At 39.8% G+C, this 19,613-nt stretch overlaps 1 protein-coding gene across 1 annotated transcript in view; it reads right to left on the bottom strand.

Annotated features, from left to right (window-relative positions):
• The window catches only part of ADCY5 (adenylate cyclase 5), a 220,951-nt gene that overhangs the window by 65,692 nt on the left and 135,646 nt on the right, over positions 1–19,613 (bottom strand). The window lies entirely within an intron of this gene.

The raw sequence follows: 19,613 nt of genomic DNA, 5'->3' as shown, positions 1-19,613 counted from the left end.
TGTAATGGCTTCAGAGCTCTTGATATATTTTCCATTCCTTCACTGCCTTCAGATTTACCATCTGATTGGGTTTTATCCAGCAGTAACCAGGGTATGACCTCAAACAGACTAAAAAACCCGTTTATTTCTGGGAAAGACAGACAAGAAAAAGGGAGTTATCATCCACTTTATAGGTTTCTTTATATTAATTCTGTTTAATTTTGGTTGAAAAGTACCACAAATTGTGTTATAGGGTAGAGGTGAATACTTTCCTAAGCTCCTATTTCAGCTCCTATTTCCAGCAAGGACTGGCTTGAGATTTCATAGCTGCATGAGGCAAGCTCAGTTTTGTGCCTGTTGCCCTACATGGCTCACAATGCTGACAGGGCAGAAAGATACCAGCCTCACACCTGCCTGCTCTCACCCAGGCCTCATGTGGGAGAGCAAGAAAGGCAGATACACAGACTGGAGCATCCCTGTGCCTCTGGCTCCTGCTGATTCCAAGAACCCAGGGCTGATGAGCAGCACAGGGCAGGTAGGGCACACAGCTTTAGCTCTGCCTGAGTTTGGCAATTACTAAAACCACCACCACTCCTGTGGACTGCGAGATCTCTATGAGTGGGATGTCTAGATGGTTTTTGCACTGTGTAAAGCAACAAAGCTACAAGGGCAGAGTGAGGTCAAATGGGGAGAGAAGCAGCTAAGATGCAGTCAAGAGGAGAAAATTCCCAAAGTGGTGGCTCAACTTTCCCATATTTTGGTTTGTAATGCAGTGACAGGCAGCTCAGGTACCAGCAGGAGCCTTAGTGCACATCCTAGAGATGAGCAGTGTGAGCCTGCCCAGCTTGGGCTGCTTTCACAGTCTGTGCTCTGGTCCATCCCACTGCACCTTGGGTCCTACCACTGCAGGTCATTTAGAGCTAGCTCCTGTAACTCAGGTGATTCTTGCTGTGACTGCACTGCTAACAGACCCTGAGGCAGAAACATCACAGGACCTTTCAGATTGCAAAGGAGAGGTTCCTAGCAAGGGAAGCAGAGTGATCTTGTCAGAAAGCACAGAACGACCTAAGCAGTAGGAAGAGCTAAGGACATGGTGGGAAACACAAAAACCACATGAGATGTTTAAAAACCACACACACCTACAGAGAATGATTTTGAAATGCAGTGTTAAATGAGTTATCAAAGGAGGGACATGACACAGCCAGGTTTCCCTGCAAATGCAGGATTATTCAAAATGCTAAATTAAATCATCAGTGCTTCTAATGTAAAAACAAAAAACCAGTCGTGTTCTATTTCGAGACATGTGCGTGCCATGCACGCCAGCCACAACATAAATCAAGCAAGGCAAGAAACACAAACCCTATCACCATCACAACGGTAATGCCAGTCATGAATATAAACACCATGTGTTACTGGAAACCGAACACCACAGGCACTGCAGGGGAAACAGAACAAAACCACAGACTCGGTGAGCTTTAATGACTTATGAAAACAGCAAAGTGCATCTGACTGCACGTGAATCAAAGCCGTGGTATTTTCCTGCAATGAACACTACCTACAAGGGAAGAAAAGCTTAATGTACCATAATAAAATAATCATTGTTCACTAAATACAAGTGTTCATGAGCAAAGGTGTAACAAGACAAAGTCATTTGCTGTAGACAGTCTGTCCTTGTCAGTGAAATCACAAGGCTAAACGGTGAAGACAGTGCCTCAGGGTGCTATGGTTACTTTACAATTCCATCCACTGCTATTGGTGTTGCATATCATTATGTCATACTATGAATAAGTAAGAAGAAACAAGAAGGATGGATTGAGAAGAAGATAACAAAACTCTCACTTGAAGGCCAGGATTGAGCCCTTAAGCAAGAATCATACCAATCACAGAATCAAAGAATGGTTAAGGTCAGAAGGGACTTCTGGAGGTCATCATGCCCAATCCCCTTTCTTAAGGAGGGCTACCTAGAGCCTAGTTACCCAAGACCACATTCAGATGTCTTTGGAGTATCTCCAAGATGAGAGCATCTCTTAAGTAGTTTGGTAAATGAGCCAATTTTCATATTTGGACATCTGTTTAAAAGCCAGTTCCCCATCAGCACTGTAAGACCAGGAGTTATTTTCCAGCTCCAGCAGCATAAACATAGCATTCAGTTTATCTAGAAGTTTCCAGAATAGACATGGCATCAAGAATCACCAAGTCTCTGTTTCTCAGCTATAGCCATTTGGGAGTGGGATGACAAGGGAGATCTCTGTGGGCTGTCCCTACTACCCACCTTGTGCACAAAGAGGATTTCAGCTTCCAGAAACACTGAGAACATCTCATAATGCCTTTTCCCTCCTGAATCTAACAGTGGTGACGACAACAGGACAAACCAAAACAAGCTGAGAGCAAGTTCACAGCACTGGCACAGCGGCTGCAGCCAGGCATCATGTCTGGGTAACAGCACAAATGTGAGCAAGGGCAGCAAAGCCCATCTAAGGAGGGTAAAGTGGCCCATATCATGGTGATAGCCCACTGGCTGGTCCAGCAAAGGCTGCAAGCTACTTCCAGACTAACTCAGGTTTCAACAGCACATCAGCCTTGCTCTCTAGTGATGCCTACTTGACAGGGCGAGGTCTTAGCCTTAGTGATGAGGAAAACAGTCTCCAGACTAGACATCAAGACATCTCCATCTCCAGTTAGACATCAGAAAGACTAGAGGTTAAAATATGTCCTTTACCTACAGTCATGAATAAAAAATCTCAACAGTAAAAAGAAACACTCTCTTTCATAAACATATGTGCTCATTTCAGAGACGATCCATTTAGTATTTGAAATCACCTATTATTTCACATGAGCCCTAGCACTTCTGTGATACATCAGCTGGCACAGATCCCCCTTGGGAAGCACGACTCCCTTGTGCACCATAACAGTGCTCCATCTTGAGATCAGTCATGCTGGCTCTCACTTGCTCAAGAGCATGAGAAGGCACGTGTGTACACTAATGCTGTGATGAGCAAAGCAATACTTGATAGAAAATAACACAAAAGAGGATGAAATACACACAAAAACCCCTAAAAAATCAAAAGGCCAGAAAACTATAAGACTCCTGTCCTTCTTCCAAAGTGGCCAAAAATGTAAGTCAAACCCATGTCCCATATTTGAGAAATTCACTCTGCAAGACCATACTGACTGAAACTGGTGACAGAGTAAAAATGGACAAAGAAGCAGGAGACCAGATGGCTCTTGGAGACACTGGTGGCAACGTGCAGACTATCATCCACAGACGAACTGCATGATGACAGCAAGGCTCGTTGCAAAGATATAAACCACAGAACCCTGCCTCTACTTGATTTTCCCATGCTTGCTCTCAAACGAGTGTTACCAGAGGTTAGACCTGCCTGGGGGACTCAGATGGGAGATGTACATCTCCAGCACAAACTCTCAGCATTTGTGGTTGCATCTCTGCCTGCGTGAGCAATGTGCTCCTGGGAATGCCCTGCTGAGAGTGTCTGATCCTGCTGGCACTCAAGAGCTGCTGAGAAAAATGGCACCATACTTTCCACCATGGTCAGTGCTCCTCACCTCAATGCCTGTGGTCTGTCCTTCATTGTCAAGGCAGGAAATGAGAAGAAAATTAAATCCTGCAATCATCAACCAGAAGGGGAAGACTGTACCAGTCATATAGGAAAAAGTTTTGTCATGATCTTCCTGGTTTTGCAGTTTACAAGCACGAATAGCAAATCCAGCTATTGGAACTTAGTTATAGCTGTGCAGCATCAGTACTCATTTTTTATTTTAAACATGAAAAATTTGCTACTCTCTCCTTCCAAACATCTTGAGTTAAAAGATTTTCCTATTTCAGCAGGCTATATTTGACCAGATTGAGTCTTCACTGGAAACAGGAGTAATAAATAGCCTTTTGGGAAGAAAAACTATTTGGGGAAGGCAAAACAAATAAAGATAGCTATGCAGTGGCTACCAGCCAAACTATAGGTGGAGCACATTATAGATGTCTTCAAGATGAATGGAAGGAATTCTATTACTCCACTATTGCAAGTCAAATTAGGTGCTGCTGCCTATTGAACATAAAAAAGAAGCCCATCAGCCTAAATGAGATTCTGGGTTATTAAGAAGGAAGGACTTTACATCTTTTTCATGTAGCTAAGAAGGGACTGATGGGAAAGTGAAAATTTTTCCAATCATTCCAGTCAGGGGAAAAAAATATGTAAGCAAGAAAGATGCCAAATCCATTCCAACTCCAAGGAAATGTAGGAAGGCAAAGTTGAAGGATATACATGGCCTTCTGCAAAAGGTACAAGGGAACCACACATTCTGCTGACCCTGACCACGTGTCTTTGCTGTGGCTCTGAGTGAGCCCAGACTCACCAGGGTCTGCCCAACCAGTGTAAAAGAGCTGGCAGGTCTGTCCAAACTGGAGCTGGATGCAGCCCACACTAAAAGAAATGTCATTTGTCCCACAAGACAGTTTTAAATCCAGAATTACATGTAAAACAAAAAGGAAAAGCCATGTTATTTTCTGTTTTTTGAACTTCAGGCATGTTTTTTGCTGTAAGCATTCTTGCAGTCTGGTTTTTGGCATTAGAGTAACCTCTCATGTCAGAGACCAACAAGAAGGAAGAGAGAGCTAAGCAAATTCTGCAAGAAGGGACTATCCATTTCCACCACAGCTGTAGCAGTCTGGCACTATGCCTCCTGCCCTCCTTTGAAAGAATGGCTTGCAAAAGTGACTGAACCTGTAAAAGCAGAGCAATAGGAAAGAGAAACAACTAAGAACTTTGGTATTAAAACAAAAGACAACCTGTTGCAGAGAGGCTGTGTACCAGCAAGCAATCGGCTGCCAGAGAAGACAACAGAGTAATAAATATTGGTACAGACAATTAAGAGTTTCACGTGTATATCCTGAGTCAGGTACATAGGATACAGATTAAGTCACATCCAATCAAGTTTGTGATGCTTTCTGTTATATATTGTTTAGGTTGGTATTTGATGGTGAAAGAATCAGGTTTTCATAGCTGTGCAAACTGCATGTGGTTTGTTCTTCCCTGGTATCACTGATATTCAGTCAAACAATGATGCTTTTGTACTCCCTACCCAAAAAGCTGCAGTAATTCTGCATGCAGTGGTCATTCCAACCTAGCCTTACTTCTTCCTCACTCGCTTCACTAGCTTCTCCAGTGTCCTGTCCTTTTGTGATTTATTTACTCTGCAATTTCGTTAAGTCAGGGTTCTCCCTCTGGAAAGTCACTACGTAATGAAAACATTACATTAGTATATAAATATCATCATTTAAAACATTAAGGAGCAACTGTTTCCCAAGGAGAGTTGGTACCAGAATATGCAGACTGTTTCATGGATAAACTGAGATTAGCCAAGGATGGGATGTTCTGTATACACAATTACCACTTGTTTTTGGGAGCTCACTGGATCAATAATACTAAAGCAGCCATTTGCTGGGAAAACTGCCTAAGAACGGGAACGTGAGTCTTACTGCCCTTTTTGCAACAGTCAACATGAGTTGACTTGCTGCCTCCTAATTTCTATACTTTTAAATGTAGTCAATAAGTTGTGGTTTTAAAATGACACCAATGAAACTGTAAAGAGAAATGGACTCAAAAAATACAGAGAAACTTAACTGTGCACACTTTGTGATGGCCACTTTTCTGGGAAACATGAATGCAACATCAGTGGAGAAGAACTTTAAAATGAAGACATAATCCTTTGTTAGTTATTCTGAAAGTTAAAAGGACTGGCCAAAGAAAATAGTACAGCTCATTGAGGGATCAACTTGTTATTAATTAATAAATAACATGATAATAAATTTAATGATAAAACACATGGTGTTTTCAGTGAGAAAGGAGATTGGCTGTAACTGCAGAATGAAATGAAAAGGAAAAAATCCTGCAGGAAATTGAACTCGTTATCTGGTTATTGTACACTACATTAATATTCCTTACCTGATAAGAATTAGTAATGAATAGATGTCCTCAACTCACGAGTACAGTGCTCCCAACTTTATGAGGGCTACAATTTAATGTTAAACGATTTGTTTCCTTTTTAACATGTGATCTACCATCACAATTGATCAATGGCACTTGAGCTGACATTTTTCTTTGGTTCCCTTTGGTGACACAGAAAACTGCAGCTGCCACAGAGAAACAATATAATGAAATTCTATGTGATCAATATCAGCAGTAACAACACTTATCCTTAGAAGGCAGTATAGGTGAGCTCCCCAAATGAATATTTCTATGCAAAGATCATCCTTGAACAGGGAATACTAAATTCTATGCACCTCTTCAGCCCCTAGTATACCTCATATTCCAAATACTTTGCACGTGTCCATTATTTCAGAGATAGCCAGCAATATTAAATCTACTTTATGGCATTCAGATGATATGCCATAATATCAGAATATGTTTACACTGCTTTTATTTTATTATGCTGGTCAAGATACTAGCTATCAAGACAACTTGAGTCTAATCTTGGACAGCCCATCATTTGACTCTGTGACCAGTTACTTATCTGTCTGTCTCAAATGTCTGTCTTTATAAAATGAACCATGGCATCTCTAGCTTCTTGAGCATTATGAGGTCTTCAAACTGGGAGTAAACAATTGTTAAAATGTCATTGGTGATATAAGAGCAACATCACACTGTTACAGAGACAGCACTATGGTATACAAGGAAAATATTAAAAAGGTCTTAGGGTCATATGAGAAAACCATGGCAAAGCACAAAAGTGGTTTCTTCTCATAATGAAGCAGGCATATAATTTTAACTTGATTTCTAAAGAATTACTGTAATTGGCACCACCAGAATAATAGATCTGTGTAGAAAGAAATGTTTTTTCTCTTGCATTTTCCACTGGAAAATTCAATTTCTGTCTTAATGCATTAAGACATTTCACTAAGCCATTTGCTTGCTACTCTTAATAATCACAAAATATCATCTCCAAATGAAGACCCTGTAAGCAGTTATTAGTTTACCAGTGAACTAATACCAATAAAATCAATAGAATCTGATGAGACCTTTTCTACAGCATAGAAAGCCACTTTAGAGACTACTTAAAATATATGTATTATGGTAGTGTGTCTCAGAATATAAAAACAAGAGGAAAGTCAGTATGTCACATCTATGTCTATGCCAGATCAGTCTAGTTGATTTCTGCTTATTTTCTATGCTACTACAGTAGCAGCAATTTTGGCTTGAAGATTAAAAAAAAATAAATGTAGTGTCTGGCATTTGAAAGGATGAGTTCAGTTCAGTTCAGAACAGTGGGTGTCACAAATCCAAAACACTTCTGTACCATAAAACACCATCAAACTGACTGGAGACACAGCTTGCTGGTGTCCCAATATTACGGTGGCCTTTCACAAAGCTGCATGAAGTGGAATTAAAGTGCCACGGAAGACACATGCCCATCTGAAAGCTAACACAGCTGGCAATAAAATTGTGGCTAATGAGTCACAGGACAAACAGGTTGGGACTTTCCCCATAGGGCATTTGGGGAAACCAGAGCTAAATTCACTTGCAGAGGAGGAAGAAGTTTAAACAAACTTTCTCATGTGAAATGTCTAAGGGAGTATAAATGTTACCAGCAACAGAGCTACTCTCTGTAGCACAAACACATTCTCGTTTCTAAAGAGATGCTTTGGATTAGAATCATTTGCCCTTTTAGGTAGAAGTAGCCATGGCTGTAGCCAGGTGTTTCTGAAACAACATATCCTTGCTCTCCCTTGGGGAGCTGTACTGCAACTGCATGAACTAACAAGGTACAAGTTTGCAGGGTGAAGAGGGCCCCAGGCTATCAGGCAGATCTGGAGTAATGGAGAAGTAATGGAGAAAACAAAAACCCTAAAGATCTTTGGACAAACTGGAATTTGCAAGAGGTGCACTAAGGCAAACAGCAGCTGTGGTATTTGATGTCTGTGTAGCCATTTTTAATGCTTCTATAGCTCAGATATCAAGAGAAGATTCTCTGTTCTTAAGTACCAAGCCACTCTCTGGAAGCCTGAAAATGCTTAGCACAGCTACTCTATTTCTTATATACCACAACAAACAAACTTGCAAAGGAGCTGGATTCTAAGAGACAGTGCAAAGAAAGAAAGAAAGAAGGGGGGGAAAAAAAGGCAGCAGCCCACACAGCATCAAATGCTAGGAGGCTCAGTGCTAAATAGCAGATGATTCTTACTGAATAACTGCCCTAGATTTTGCAAACAATGCAGGGAACAAAAATAGAAACCCATTTACATATTGCTGTTAATAACTTTATTTATAGTGTCACAGTAAGAGCACAATAACAGCAACCATGGCTTAACTTGAAAGCCACTCACTGTGGAAGAGTGAGACTGATACTGTTTTCTCCTTATGCAACTAAAAACCAATCCTGCTGACAACAGCCAGTCACCAGAACCCTTACAAACACAACCAGAAAAAAATTAACAGCAGCCAAAGGCTGAAAAACATCCCTAGGATCCCACTGGCCTCTTCCTCTCTTGGTTACTTCAAACATGCTGTGGTTAATCAAAGATCACTGAGACTATAAAACACAGCAGAAAAAATTTCACTTCTCATGATAGCATCTTACAGAAATACTTGACTGGGATTTTGGGGCTTTTTCATTTGTTTGTAAATTAAAACATGCAGACAGGGCTCAGACTAAGCCAGCATCTATAATAAAAAAGGATATGTGTCCAGCATGTAATAACATCCCTATCACAGCCATACTCCCCGATGCATGACTGTAGCCAAATCTTTACTAGGAGTCCATACTCCTAAGAGCTAAAATGCCACTGGTCCATCACAACAGATTGGCACATGTTTAAGGAATGGAACTGTACATAGAAATTTGTATCCTTGATTTCCTAGTATTCTGCAAAAGCATGCTATGTATAAATAAATGCAGTGATAATGCAAGCAAGGAAACTGTCTATCAAGACAGGGGTTTTTTTGCTTGAGAAGTGAGAAAACATGGATCTGATTTTTCCTCTGCCTCAATGCAGCTTGAACTGGACAATGAGCTATTTTGGATTGGGAACGGGAGTGCCCTCAGGATCTCCTGCTGCAGCTGCTCATTACATATAAAATACTTGGAATAATTAGAGGCAGAGGCAGCAAGCACCCTGCTCTGCCCTGCTGATTACGGCACACTGTGTGACATGGGACAGTGGGATTCAAGTCGCTGCTCCAGGGTCGGAGCCTTTTATACAAAAAAAAATGAAACACAGTTAACAAAAGAGAATGAGGATGCCTTCTTTGGTTAGGGCCTCTCCTAGGAGATGTGGCCTCACATGCCCTCTGGCACATAGGAAAACTGAATCTGGATAACCTACACTGGTATGTGGGTTGAGCCCCTATGCTCCTGGATGAGAAGCATGGCATGCCTCATCACTCGTGTCTCTACAGATCTTCTCTACCTCTGTATGTTTTACCTTCTGCTACCTGGAACGTTAACTGACTTCATTGATTTCTCTGGGTTTTCATTTTAGTGAGGAACACAAAGATGACTGTTTGGTGTGGCAGCCCAGTGGAAACATAGCACTAATTCCCCCTGCAGATACAGCCAGCAGTCAGGAGAAGTCCTCAGCACAAAGAGCGCATGTGTGTGCACTCCCTGTTTGTTCCTTCTGCACAACAACTCCTCTGCAGTGCTGCCAGGGCAGAGCCTTCAAGCTCTAGTCATTAGGATGTTTCTGTAATGGGAGGCAGGCATCTCCAAGCTTTAATCAGCCTCACTACCAAGTCAAATTAAAGACATCAATGTCATTCCCTAGCCCTAACCTCCACTGTGAGGTTGACTGGTAGCAGTGGGTATTTACACAAGATTTTGTGAGTGTAAGGCATGAAAAATGCCAGATGTTTCAAAGCAGTGCCCATCATCCAGCAAGATGACTTAGAACTGTTCAGTTATTAGTAACACAATAAGTGCTGTGTCTGTTACACATAATGGAAAAGTAAGAGGCTGTGGGACATGACAGAGCAACAAAATACAACTTTCATGATCCTCCCCTAGAAAATATCCTTGAATCTGTAGGTAAAATAACCTAAGAAGAGATTAAACAATACACAAAAGACATTTAAACAAGATGGTGAATGCATGTATTTAAGTGAAATACACTAATCTGAGAAATGCTCATGAAGTCATATTGGGCTTCTGCATTACAAAACTATAGCCCTGGTTGATTCTCAGCAGCCGTGTAATTTTCTAGTGCATGAACAAGTATTTTCACCCCCCTATGCTGGTCTCAGAATCAAAGTATCCCCCCCCCCAAAAAAAATCACACTTTTAATTCCTAACCACATTTTTAGTTTTGTACAGTTGTTCTGCAATACTATTTTCTGTCTTTTTCTTCATTTGTTTTTAAGCTTTCAAAGAATATACCATGTTCAATTTATTCTTTCCACCATTACACACCCACAAGGAAAAGGAAGTCAGTAGGTAAGATATATCTGCAATTTCAAGGTTTCTGAGCTTTGCAAGAAATTTGTAATCTCTTCCAATTTCAATAACAAAATTTTATTCAGTTTAGAGCTGAAAAAGATAGAGTACTGGAGCTTAAAAATAACTTTACATTCTGGAACACAACTTTGTCTCTACGTTAGACCTATCCTAAACTGTGACATGCTGACCACTATTCTGCAGAAGGGAAGATGCTTAAGGAAGAAAAAGGCAAGGATGACATGGGGTTTTTCTCCTTTTTAATTGAAACAAAGTAGAACTATTAAATCAAAAGGCCCTTTCTCTCTTGCTTGGAAAGAAAAAGAATCTCACAAAGGGGCTTACAGTAGCTTTGAATGCAATGTAGAACAAAAGGTTCCAAATGAAACAGAGTAATTATACTTTCATGGATCAGCATTTGGATTCTGTTGAAGTCTGATCTGTAACTAGAGTTGCTCAAGTTACCTCAAGCAGAAGCCAAAGTTTTGTTTGCCTTGTTCTACAAGTTGACTCTTATTAGCTCGTTCTTTAGAAATAGACACAGCAGAAAGCAGCAGTGCATTGGTGTGTACAGTCCCATCAGAACTGCTATGGCATGTAACAGTCCACTGTTTAAAATGGTATACACCTGTTTTCCATTCTCTCCTTTCCTCCAGTTATTATTATCAATTGTTAAATTTTCTCTTTGCTTTTCAGGGGTCTTTGGTTTTTCCCTTTTTTTTTTTTGCCTACCCTCTGCCCACAAAAATCCCATCAGCTCTGTGACACAGCTCTCTCATTTCCTTCATGTCCAGGATCCCTCAGAAATTGCATCTCTCCAAATTGCTACTGCATTCAGCACTGATGTATTGGTCTGCCAAGCCTTGGAGATAACAGAAATTAAGTAGTTGTCAGAAGAAGGAGGGTTGTCCTAGTAACCTCCTATTAACAAGACGTTCCCCACAATGAGTAAGAAACGGAGCCAATGTATTACCAGACTCTGCAAAGAATCACGTTTAAAGTAAAAAAAGCCACCAAACCACCAATAACAAAAAACTCACAAACAAATGAGCTGTCATGGTAGATCAACAATCTGCCACTAATAACCCTCTGCTGGAAAAATTCCACACTGCCTCACACGTTCAACCGTTCTCTCCATGTGCAAGTTGCACTTCCAGATGCTCTGCACAGCTCCTGATGGGGACAAGCAGGCATTTACATGGTCTTACATGAACAAAGTGATGGCCATCCATCCTTCTTCAAGCCACTTACCGGGGAGATCTCTGCAAGAGGAGCTTAGGAGACAATACTTTGCTGATAGTCACACAGATCCAAATTTCACTGGATGTATCCAGTGACAGGACAAGGGGTAATGGAAAAAAGCTGGAACACAAGAAGTTCCATTTAAACTTAAGGAAAAACTCTTTCACTGTTGAGGTGAGAGAGCCCTGGCACAGGCTGCCCAGGGAGGGTGTAGAGGCTCCTTCTCTGGAGGTTTCCAAACCCATCTGGACACGTTCCTGTGCGACCTGATTGAGGGGAATCTCCTTTAGCAGGAGTGTTAGACTGGATGACCTCTAAAGGTCCCTTCCAACCCCTACCATTCTGTGATTCTGTTACTCACAAGCGGCTGCTGCACTAAGTTTTTGGGTTTGTGGGTGAGCTCTCTAGAACTGGAGTGAGCTGATTTCAAAGCCTGGTGATCTTCCTATAAATTTAAGAGGTTCATTTAAGAGCTTGGCTGAAACAGGGACATGGTAACTAATCAGGAAGATCCTTAGAATTTCTCAGTGCCTTTGAGAGCCTCAGATATTTGCCAAACACACACACAGCAATCACAGGCAAAGATCCCTGCTGGCCTTGGTATCAGGGAACATAATACTATATTCCTGTACTGTGTTTGCTTTTAAAGTGTATCTCACACACACACACACTTCTTTTCAGTTTCTGAAAATGATTTTTAAACTTTCCAGTCCTCATAACTTACATGGCTTTAGAAATCCTTATTTCCACCATGTAATACTGTGTCCATCTTCCTAGGGCCTTGCAACAGAAACATAAATGGACACAGAAAAAACTCAATTTTCTAAAAAGAGAACCTCTGTCATTCTACCACCACTGTGCACGTGATGAAATTCATCTCATCTCTTTGGTCTTTTGTCTCCTTTGCTGTTGCTTCTCATTTCTGTTAGCTCTGTTTCTGAAGCGACCTGTTCTTAGCCTAGTTTCTTATAGAAACACTACACTGTTTATAGAATTATGAAGGCTGTAGAGTCAGTACCAGCCTCTCTCTAAGTTTCTAATCACTTAGTATCAAGCAAAATTAATAAAAAAGAGGAAGTTTAAAAAATACACCATGACCTTCAGTTACTGGAGGACATTGGCTCAAGTTAGAAATGCACTAACGAATCATAGGATACCAGACCACTCAAGAGCTCTTCTCCACTAATTGGTTTCAGCTTTTGTCTCTTTATCACCATTTATCCAATGTCAAAATTATATATAAATCAGTAAGAGCAGATGCACAAATTAGCAACAATTGTTGAGGGATATAAATATAGTATAAGACAAGAGAAGTTAATCCATCCAAAGCTGTGCCTCTGTTTGATGGCTTCTGTAAGAGGACTTTAAGTAGTGTTGAAAAGTTCAGTGCGTTACAGAACAAAAAGTTGAACTGATTTTCACTTTTAGTCATTTTAGTCTATGGAGGAAGTAAAAAGGTAGGATGATTTTAACAAGAACCTCTTCAAATGTTATATAAACTCAATGTTCTTACAACCACTTTGCATGTTAACTACATGACAAAGTAGTTCATTATCTGAAATTTAACCAAGCCTTTACAAGAGGAAAGCAAGCCTGTACATGCAAATCTTTACAAAAGTAAAGTTTTCGTCAGAGAAGACTCATTTTTTCTTGTCAAGGTTACTCCAGAATACAGAAGACCAGGGGTAGATTAGTTTAATAAACATAACTTGATGCATTTTTTTACTATAAGTTTGATTTGTGTGTTCTCTGAGGCCAATCAGCAGTCATAGATGCATTTTTATTTAAAAAAATAATTTCTTTTTAGTACTTTTGAAGAAAAAAGAGAACCCAAATAACCTTGATTAGTTACAATACTGCTCTGTAAACTTCTGCAGGCACTTCCATTATTCTCTCCAAATTACTATTCACAGTATTTCATCATTAAGGCATCTAACACTCTTCAATTCATCACCCTGTGAACTTTACAGGCCTTTGTGTAAACTCAGAATAGCAGGGTGTGAATTATACATCACAGGCTCTTCCTAATTGCTGATGGCTTGCTGGTGGCTGCAGATCTGCAGTCACCTGGCACGCTGCACATTTGGGATGTTATCTTTATTACAACACACGTGTTTAAGTAATGCATCCAGCGGGGTGCCTTGCAGCCAGTTATTTATCTGTTTTCTTCTTCACAGAGTACAAGGCTCTCTCATGCCCCTGAAGACACCAGGAGTTCCCAGTAGGGATCAAGATCACAATATCTTTCCACTTCAAAAAGAAAGCAGATAAATACTTAAACAGTGTGCATTTGTTCTTTGTAAAGCTTGCTGTGCATATGTACGAAGAGGTGGACTTGATAAAACATATAAACCTGCTCCATTCTTTGGCTTGAAAGTTTTCAAGATCAAATCATTTACATGTATTGTAAAGAGGGAATGATTCTGGGCTGAAACACTCCCCTGCTAATGTTAACAGCCAGACTTATTGTGTACTCAGTTGATGTCAACTTCAGCTGTAAGGATGGCTGCAAAATAAGCAATTTCCTTTACACATGGATTTTAGCTTGAAGGCCTTTCTCCAAAAGAAGCTGATTTTTCCTCTCAAAAACACCACATTGGCTAGGAAAAGCCAAGTGATTAGTGGTAGGAAGAGCTAAGTAATTAATCTTCACTCATGGGTGAGACCCTACTCCCATACTTCCTAAAAATTATTGCTAATTAAAAAAAAAGTCATTATTTTTTTTTTCTGGAGAATTGAAAAGCCAAGATTCACTCCAGGCAGACACAGGTGAAGTTCCCAGGAGCTGGCTCTTGACGGGGAAACTGAAAAGTTCTCCTGTAGATAAAATTCACTGCTGTCATTTGGGGAAAGGTGTGGGAAGGCTGATCATTTCCCTCCTACTCACTTTTCTCAGCCTACAGCCTCAACTAGAAGTTACAGCAATTAAATGCAGGGGGCCCCTGAACCCACATGAAACCCACACCTACCTGCCAAAACAATCTTCTACTGCTTGTAGGCATAAGGAGTCAGACTTAGAGAAACAACAAACTGATCCGTGAATCACATGAGGAGGTGATAAAAGTTCACGGGCTGGTGGGGAGAGCAACACCAAGAAGCAAGACATGGATAAAATGTGCTATTAGGCTCCCTCCTGCTTAAAGCTGCTTTGCTTCATCTTCAAACATAAACCATCAATTTTCATTCCATTTCTCACCAAAAAGGAGAAAGGACAAGGATGGAGATAGATTATACAGTAAATGTTAAAACCAGTTACTGCTCCTGCCCTTTCCTGGCAATGAGGCCTTCCAAAGAAATTCAAGCTACATAAACTTTGGCTGAGACAAGTGATATGGGAAATCGTTGAAAATATCCATGGAAGAACTGTCAGAAATTTATAGATGCCATACTATAGTTTTATTTATTAGAGGTGGTAAAACTAAACCAGTTTCTGCTTAGCTTCAGCAACCTCTCATGAAAAAGCATGAAAACAGAATGGCGATGAGCTCCTAAACAAACCCATCCCATTGGTACAACTACCTCCAAGCCTCTGACTTGGTAGGGTATGTCTCATTATAAACCCATTTAGCATTTCAAAAGGCACTGTTAGCAAGCCAGAAATAACAGCCTCATGCCTAGAGTCACCAACAAGAATATACCACTAAGCAGCAGGTTGCTTTGGCAAGCCACAGTGCTATATCCTGGGAGCCCTTCTACCAGCTGTGATCAGAACTCAGTTTTGTACTACTACTGATGATGGTAAGTCCATTAATACCAAGAAACATTAAGACTAGGTGTCCTGTGTGCAAGGACAGTGGAAGGAAGACGTAAAAAGGTATTTGCTTAGTTGAAATTTTCACAAATTTCATAGCACACAATTACAGAGCACTTTGCAATCCAAGAATTCAATACATTGCGTGATTAATTAAGCATCCCAATGCCTATAAGGCAAAGAGTTTAAGTTAACAAGGCTGGTCTGAATGTCCTGACTCTTAGCCAAAGTGCAACTATTTGGTGATTTTAAAGGGGAGAATTTTTGGTGTTAAAATGTAATTAAACCAGAAAATAGTTAAAAATGGTTTTGATTTACAAAGCTGAAAGCAAATGGACTGTTTCATTTCTGAAAATGGTTTAGTTCAAATTGTCAAGATGTTTAAAAAACTCTGAGGTCAGGTTAATGTTGCTGAGTACATGATTCATAAGAATCATGTGAAGGGGAGAGGAAACTGTCACTTTCACCATGCTTGGATGCCAGCCCTAAAATAAGCTTCTTGAAACAGCTCATCAAAGGAATTTCAATGACAAAGCCAACCTTTATCCCTTCACAGAGGACTTCAAACCTCTTTTTATAGCACAGAGATTACTATATTTGGCCAAACCTAGATAACATTAAAGCCATTATCTCTGCAGCAAGATATTATAAATAGCAATAGTAATGTAAAACATTTAAAATTCTGGGAAGCATGATAGATAAACAATATTATCTATGTGTATTTTAGGGTTTGTCTATCAGACAATCTCATTCATGATAACATGAAGCAATTTAGTTACATAATTCACCTTGTTGTTTACCCCAAATTACTTGCATAGTCTTGGGAACTCCTTTCCTGATTGCATTTGACAATAGACTTTATATTTAACACACACACATATGTGGGAAAGGTCAGTTCACACTCTGAGGTTCTGGATTTCTCAAAGTTAATTCTCATCCAATAAATCAGGACAGGAAACAGTTTTGTCCTCTGTTAAATTTTCTGTTCTTTTTCATGAAAAGTATGCATTAACCCCAAAACTCTTCATCTTAGTTTCATCATCACCCTAAATTCTTCAAAAGAACATAACCCTGAAACAAATTTTGCTGCCAAAAAATTGACAGGAAATTATATTTTCATTGTGGATAAATTAGTCTCTGAACTTTACTTTCCATAACAATAAGCAGGAGATTATGAACTCATTCACAGGAAGTCCTGATAAGGCTCTATAAAGATTTGCCTTTACCCATTCAGGTCAGAAAGATGACTGCATTTTGCATAACAATGTCATATTTCCCTGAACAGAGAGAGGTAGCCCACTCTCTAAGAGTGCCATAATAAGCAATATCATGGCAGAACTGCTGCTTGTTAAAGGATCGTGGCTGTATTTTACAGACCTGTTACTGCCAACTGAGGAAGATGTCTTTTCTACCTATGTTTTAAATGGACTTATTTTTATCTTTAAAAGAAAGAAAAAGAAAAATAGACTCATGTGACTTTTTAAAAAGAAAAAAAGCACGTCACTTAATATCTAAACTGAAGCATATCACAGCAGAACTGCTCATTTAAGGACTCATTCTAAAACAGAACATTCCCCTCGCAAGTAACTTCACATAATTTTAGAGTAAGGTTTTCTGTTGGTTAGAGTGATTTGGGTTTGTTTTTTAATTAAAATTAGAGGTGATCCCAAAAGCCCAGACCAAATCATCCCTGAAAATTAAAATATTTAATCTTGTCTTGAATACAATTTTTTAAACCACTTCCACAAAAAGTCAAAACAGGAGACGTGTACGAGGCTGTGCTCTTGCACCTTCCGAGTTCAAAGGGACAAAGCTAAATCCGGCTGGCTGGAAACCATCAGTGTCAGTGAGGGCTCATTATTTCCGCATTGACTGTGAAAATCCAGCAAAAATTAAGATCTCAAGCTCTGGGCATTATGCTGGCAACCAAACTTTTGAATCAATAGCTAATGAAAATGCCTATCCTTTATACTTTCATTTATAATCTACCTTTTTAACTAAGTCGGGAGCCTGGGAAAAGAGAATTGCTGCATACAGCTGATGGAGGAGCACCTCTGGGCAGACACACAAACTTTCCCACTTCTACAAACTGCAGAGGAAATGCTCTTGCTCACAAATCATCAACAGGAAGCCAGATTCAATGGTTGGGCACAGCACCCTTACACAGACTTCACATACTTCTCAATTGCCTTGACACAATAACCTTTAGCTCATAAAAACTTAGATCTTGTGACATTTTTTAATAGTGACAAAACCAAAACAAAATTGCTTGGAGTGTTTTCATCTCAAAAGCCTTCCCTTGAGCATTTCCCTATGAAAAGTAAAAAGCGTGCTTGCTTTTACTCAACCAGTTCATTAATCCACATTGAGATGCTATCCCTCACCACCAGTGTGTTTCTGCATGCACATAAACGCTTCCAAATCATCTGCAGTCATTCCCACTAGGGGTGGTTTCAGTGCACCCAGGCAAGAGCAAAAGCTTCATGCTGAACTCCTAGTGTGAAATGAGTCATTTGTTCCAAATCATGTTTCCTTTTTTTCAATATTCGTACTTAGTTATTCATTTCCCTAAAGTATATGAAGATGAGATGTTCCCAAGTTACCTTCTATTTGCTCTCAGTGCATACACTATTTTATTCCTATTTCTTATTTCTCTTTTCCAGCCTTTTCCATGGTCTCAGTGGGGTTTGATTTAGGACCTCATAGGCACAGACAACAAAATCCGTACTTAAAAGAAGATACCATGCAAGATCATTTGAGACCTCAGCCTCCCTTTGCATTGGAGACAGCACCCAATTGCTAAACACTCATTACCATGAGGAACAAAGCTAAATTACTTTTGGGCTGCAGAAGGTAATCTATTGCATAAATGTTGGTATCATTCAGTAAATATGAAAGATGTGGAAGTTAAATGTTTGAAAGCTTCTTGTTAGCTACCCACGAGGACAGTCCAGATTGGTGCATATTTGCATTTATGTATACGTTGCACCTTTCATGTTACTTCCCAGCCACAACTGAAAATCATAGCAAACTTTTCTCCTTTTATATGCTGGGTCATGTGTTATTTTCTGTTCTATCTCCATGTGTCCATACCAGCTATTTTGTTCAATCATTTTGTTCCATCACATTCTTCTCTCCCTTTAAAATTGTTCATTTTATAAGTTGATTTAATGTCTATTTATTTTTTTTATTTAGTGCTATAGTTAAAATTTCAAATAAGTATCATCCTAAAGAGATAATCACCTTTACTAGGATCTGGCTACTGAACAACTTTCAGACCTGCAAATAATGACATCTGGAATTGATGTGAAAGATTATAATACCAATCTGACTAGTCTCATGTCATATGTAATGAATTGCATTCTGTTTGAGTAACAAGCTGACCTTTGAGAGCTGGAGAAAAGTAATTTCTCTATTAAGAGAATTCACAAATGGCATCTACCAGAAAAAAATTTACACACCTTCTTGAACAAGCTCAGTGCCATTAAGGAAACAATGGACGTAAAGACACAAAACCTAATCTACTCAAACACACACTGTCCGAGGGCTCTCTGGATGTCCTCTTACACTCACTTTCATCAGCATATGTATATTTATTTTTCATCACTGAATCACTATTGCCTTTGATATCTGATAATGGTTTTTTCCTCAGTATTGCTAGTGGATCTTTATCTGTTTACTGAGTCACAACCAAAAATATGAAGGTCTGAACTGAAGTCTATCCAAGCCAGCACAGACTTGCCCTGATTTGAGTGAGTTTTATATCAGACTCTACATTCACCAGTGAGCAACCTCCTCCTGATTTTCTGTTTGTACATTACTTCTCTCTTCTACTCTCAGTGCTAAGGACATACCTTCAAATGCTTCTAAAATCAATGTGAATGTTACTGCATCAACTCTTGGAGATTATGCAGGGTGCAGTATATTAGAGACCTAAGAAATCCACTTCTATTGGTTGAGTACCAAGTATCAGAAAATAGAAGTCATCAACACACTGAAAGCTACATAAGAGAGAAGGCTGAGCAAGCAGTTTACAGGAAAACCTCTTGTTGGAAGAGGAGATGGAGAGGGAAAGAAGGGAAGCTCTCTGTCCCCAGTCCTTGTATCTCAGGAGAAGTATTTCTCAGAAGTTACACAGTTCCAGGATCTGGCTTAGAGGACAAATAAGTGATCCTCAAAGATCAGGTACAACAAGAGAGGA

The sequence above is a fragment of the Colius striatus genome, chromosome 11 (genome assembly GCF_028858725.1).
Source record: "Colius striatus isolate bColStr4 chromosome 11, bColStr4.1.hap1, whole genome shotgun sequence".
In the NCBI taxonomy this organism is placed as follows: domain Eukaryota; kingdom Metazoa; phylum Chordata; class Aves; order Coliiformes; family Coliidae; genus Colius; species Colius striatus.
The sequence above is the reverse complement of the archived record's forward strand: the minus strand, read 5'-3'. Positions and strand labels throughout refer to the sequence as shown.